Raw genomic sequence first — 5,491 nt, 5'->3', positions numbered from 1 at the left:
CCCGGCCGGTTCGTTGTGTCGAAGGTGGAGAGGGTAGCTAGGTCTGGGAGAGAAAACCGGAAGCCCAAAAGAGGCTGTGAACCCTTCCAAGTCTGGATGGGGCCATTTCCTGTTGCTCGGGGAGAGCGGGGAGAGGGCAAAAACCCTCCTTCCCCTAACCTTGTGATTCACAGCTTCTCAGAAATTTACATAATACAAGAGCCTAGATGTAAACCTAAAAGGACAAAAATAATAATTCAACAGCACATATTCCATTTTCGCACCATGGGGCTGGATACGTTCCCGGTGCTGGCACATTAGCTGATTTCCAGAGCTCTTTACTCATGACGGAGAACATCCGAACTTCCACCACACTGTCGAAAGAAGAGGGAAAGAGGGAGGGGGGAAAAAAAGGAAGAGAAAGCGAAATTGGCTGTAATGATGCTGACTTAGGGTTCTTACTAAATAGCTAAAGAGTTTTTAAAATTAAGAGCCTATGATGTGTTCAGAAAGCGGTAGGCATGCTGATAATTGGGGTCCTTCACGTTCCAAAGGACCTGCTCCCCTTTTATTTGACTGACATCAGCGTTTTATTTGAAAAGCAAAGTCATTACCCTTTAAGACTAATAGGAACTTCCAACTTATTATTTCCACAAATAAATGATGGCCACAACATCTTACTGAAAGCGATAGGGACGCCGCTGTCAGCCCAGCTGGGACTTGCCAATTCAAAACAGAAGATGGAAAAATGAAATGTGGCAGTTACAAAATACACGTGGTTGCTGTCACTGCCTTTCGAATTCGATTTTTTTTTTCCTTTTTTTTTCTGCATTTAAACCCAGGTGCCACTAGTAAGTTTAAATTCTGGAGCCCCTACCTGTGTTTTCTTAATGACTCTGTGGAACACAGGGCTGGGGGCAAGCCAGGGGCAGGGTTTGTGGCGCCCCAGCCTGCCCTTATTTCAGCCGAGAGGGCTCACTGCCCGGCAGGTGCCCTTTGGTCCTGAGCAGGCTTCTGCCAAGTGTGTCTCATCTCCATAGTCTCTTGGAAAGCTCAAGGGACTTATTGTTCAGGTTGAGGGGTAGAGGAGGAGGCTATCACTGGAAATGAGAAATAGCAATGACCTTTCTTGCTCCTCCCCTGCCTTTTTCATTTTAGTGTTATTTCAGCTTCCCTTTTCTCTGCAAAACTCTTTCTCAAAGTTGGCCATATTCTCTGTCATTCGACCCCCCCACCAGTAGTTTGCAGTTGTTATTTTAAATTAATTTCTAGAAGTTTTAATCCAAACCATTTAGGCAGAACTTAAGACAGGAAACCAAACCAAAAACCAAACCCACTGCCATCGAGTCAATTCCAACTCATAGTGACTCTGTGGGTCAGAGTAGAACTGCTCCATAGGGTTTCCAAGAGTGTAATCTTTACAGAAGCAGACTGCCATGACTTTCCTAAACCCCAACCTTTTGGTTAGCAGCTGTGAGCTTTAACTACTGCAGAACCAGGGCTCCCACGATGGTAAATGTCCACTTTTTCAGATATATGCCCTGAATTCTGTCCCTGCTTCAGCCTCTAACTGATGCCATAATGAAGGGTAAACTCTAGTCCTCCTTTCTCCTCCATGTCCTTCACTATCCTTTTAAAGCTGGATTCTTAGATTTTCCTTTAAAATCAAGAACAATCTTTCCTCCTTTCTAAGAAAGCTCTTCAGAAACACTCCCATGACCAATCTGTCCTGGATATTTTGGGGGCTGGAATAAACCATGCTAGAGTCCTGCCCTGCTTTGGCCTGTGCGCCCAGGTCCCCTGGCTGTGGAAGGCCACACAGCTAGTGGGTTTCTTGTTAATAGGAATGGATGGTGGTGATCCCTTTCTACCTTGAATTTTTATTTTTTATTCTGTAATGTGGAACTAAAAAGGCCCCTTCCTTCCTGGGAATTGTTGAGATTGAAGAGATATTTCAAAACTAAAACTACTTTACCTATGAAAAGCTATCAACCTGGTAACAAGTTAGCTATAAACTTTTTGCAAACATGTTTTCAGACAACTCTACTTAAAAAACCTCTTGCTCAATGACTTGATTTCAGGTTTAAACATGAAAATATTAAAATACACATAGGAATCACACTTGCTAAATTATTTTTCACAACCTCAAGGCCTTTCCTTGTCCTTGGGGGCCCCGCTCTCCCACGTTCAGTCCTGAGTTCCCCAGAGGATACGACCTTTCACAAAAGCTTTTCAAAAACTCCCAGTTTGATTAAAGCAAATTTCATCTCTAAGAAGCCGTTATGCATTTCAAAAATTAGTCAACTTTCTGATGAACGAGCACACCTAGCAATCACACAATGTAACAAAAAACTGGAGTTTGAATGAATGACAATGAATGAGCTTCTTCAATACAGCAACTTTGAAGTGTGTTTAAAAAAAAAAGTATTACCCGCCTTCCAGCAGAGTGGACCTAACAAAAGCCCTACCCTCCCACAGCCTGCTGGCTCAGCTGGTCTTTCCATGTTTTGCTTTCCACTTTTTGAGATCCACTCCTGTTGGGTTCTGACCTTTTACTGTGTGACCCCTCTTTAAAGAAACTTTTTCTATCTTCCTACCAGAATCTCCTCCCAAAGTCACAATTAGTTTTGCTTTCTTGGCATTTTAAGAAAATATCCTAAAGAATAAAGTCGAGCATTTAATCACATTTTGTTGCTTCCAGTTACACCCAGGAGAGGATTTGTAGGGCTAGGGGAAGAAGGTGGTGTTAGTAGACAAACCAGAATGAATTTAAAGCAGGCAAGAAAACAATTGGATACACAACTTGGCAATTTTTGCAGCAGGTACATTTTGATATCATCTATGTAGGGGCTTTATAAATAAGCTTTGGCCAGAGCCCCAGAGTCACTGTTCTGTCTTATGGTGCTTGAGTTTGAAATCAACTCTTCATTTTGTCTCAGTTGTGAGAACCACTGATCCTAGGGATAGATAAGGTGGGAAGACATTGGGAACAATTTTCCCAGAATGTGTTTATTTTCTATTGCCCGCAAATAAGTACATAAATACAATCATTAACACTACACAACCACCCTCACTGTCAAGCTGAAAAGTACAACGAGATTGTAGGGGTCCGACTCGAGGGCAACGGGTTTGGTTTTTTTATTACAGTCCCGGGAGGGTAAAGTCCTGTTCTCTGCGTCTGATGCCCAGAAGCTGCCCGCTGGCTATTTTTAAGGAATGACGGGGAGAGGGGACTCCCTTCAGGTTTAAAAAAGTAGTCCCAGTCCCAGGCAAATGCAAGGCATGGTATCTTCCCTTTCACGGGTGCCCAGTTGCTGCCTCCCCAAGGGCACCGAGTGCGGGCCCGACAGTGTGCGGGTCCGGCGCAGCCAGGGCGTGCTTCTTCCTCGCCGCTGCAGACTCGCTGGCTTGTGACCTAGGGTGCGCCCTCGGCCGCGCGCTAGGCCTCTACCATGCTCGAGGTTTCCTGGCAGCCTAGAAGTGTTGCCAGTTGACCACCCCAGCCCAGGGCTCAGTGCTTTCGCCCTTGTCGCCTGCCACCCCTTTTTGCTCCACAGCCGGGGCCACTCAGGGCACGCTCGGGCGGCCTCTTCTGCCTCTCTGTGAATTCTGCTTCGAATTTTCCAGGTTCTTGCTGTGTCCGTCCCTGGTCGAGGACGCAGGACGGCGTCCTAGGTCCCCTTAAATATTGGGAACCATGAAGAATGCCCCTGAAATTCTCTTGCACTCAGCCCATCGGCCGCAGGCCGAGGCCTGGTACGCCTTCGGGGTCATCCTTGTCCCCTTTCAGAGTCCGTGGCCAACACCATCCCCATGTGGACTCAATGACACTTCTCCAGCTGCTCCCCCCTCCCCCGCCCCGCCTCCAGGCATAGCTCGGAAAGCTGCTGTCTGTAGTGCCCATCCTTTCTGGAGACTAGGGTGGGCTTGGCCCTCCCCACCCCCTCCTTCCCTCCCCGCTGGCTGGCGTGTATATATAACTGGGGACCTGGACATTTCTAGACAGTCCATCGCCAGGCCAGGGGCGGGGCTGAGATCGCGGAGCCCACTGTGGTGGAGAAGGACCCGGTGCCAATCCCAGGGAGAAGGCCCAGTGAGAGGTGGTGCTGTAGACAGAGGCAGGCCTCCCAGGATATCTTTTGAATCCGTTCTACTTTAAGAATTAGCTAGTAACGGCCACCAATAATTACTCATTGTTTCCAATCCTTACAACGACCTTCCTTATTCAATGCCCATTTTACAGAGAGGTTAAGTGACTCGCTCAAGGCCACAGACTTTATAGGCCAGGAAGAGGTGTGGCGGTTTAGTCAACCCCAGGCTTTGCTAACTCGTAGGCCCGCGCTTTTTGCGGCACCCCGCGACCCCCAAACTGCTGTCAGGGGCACTGTTCCTGGGGTGTCTTTTAAACCAGGAGACCTTTTTCATTGCGGATACAGAAGGAATTCTTCCCTCACCGTCCAGGGCTCACTTCTCCCTGAAAACTGGACATAGGACACGTAGATAAAGTCTGAGACGGGTTGGCTCCTGTGACTTATGGAACCCAGGCTCTGAGCTTTGCAGTTCACAGCCAGTACCCGTCTCTGCTGCCTTCAATATCTGACTTCGACATCACAGTGGAGAGCCTCCCAAGGCAGGTCTGCACCCCATCGCCCGTCGCCCCAGTCTGCGGCTGGGCTCCAATTGCAGCAAAGGACCCGGGCCACGCGCGCATCCCTGCGCTTCCCGCCGCCCAGAGAGCAGGACCTGGAGCGGGAAGGAGAACCCTCCCCACCTGGTCTCCCTGCATAGCACAGGGACAGGGGTGGGGAAGGGACTGAAGTGTGGACAGGACGGGGACTGTCTCCCGAACCCCACACACCAGGCCGCCACATTCCGCAGACAGCCCAAGGGGCCAGGAAGGGTCGCGGGCTGTCGGTGCGGCTGGGGGTTCGGTGCAGGGAGCCGCGCAGGGCTCGGGCGGCCTGGGTTCTCCGCCCGCTTCCTAGATGCGGGGTCGGAACATCTCGCAGGAATTCCCATTTATCACCTCCCTTTAGGGACCCGGACCGGGAAATGTCCATTTTTTGGTGGAGGTGTAAGAAATAAGAGCTAGCAAGCTCTGGCTCTCACCGCCCTTCTCCGGCCGGGAGGGGTTCCAGGGCTGGATCTGCGCCGCGGCGCGGCGACTGGCGCGCGCCCGCAGCCCTCGGCCTGGGCCCGGCGCGCTTCTACCGGGCTGTGCCGGGTGCGTCCTTCCTGGGAGGCAGACAGCCATAGCGGGAAGTTTAAGGGCTCCTGGAGCGGCGCGGGCGAGTCACCTCCTTCTCACTCCCGCGCACCTTCTGGAAGCTCGCGAACCTCCTTTCTGGTCGTAGCGGGCAAAGGAGGGCGGCGCTGGTGGTTGGCGTCTGTTCGGACCCGGCCCTGAGCTGGGGGGCCGGGTGGGAGCCCCGAGACACTTTGAAGGGGCGTTTATTGCAAAAGTAGCAGGAAATCCCTTCTTTCGAGCGAGGGACAATGAACAAGAACTAAA

The sequence above is a fragment of the Loxodonta africana genome, chromosome 8 (assembly GCF_030014295.1).
Source record: "Loxodonta africana isolate mLoxAfr1 chromosome 8, mLoxAfr1.hap2, whole genome shotgun sequence".
In the NCBI taxonomy this organism is placed as follows: Eukaryota; Metazoa; Chordata; class Mammalia; order Proboscidea; family Elephantidae; genus Loxodonta; species Loxodonta africana.
This window is presented reverse-complemented; position numbering follows the sequence as displayed.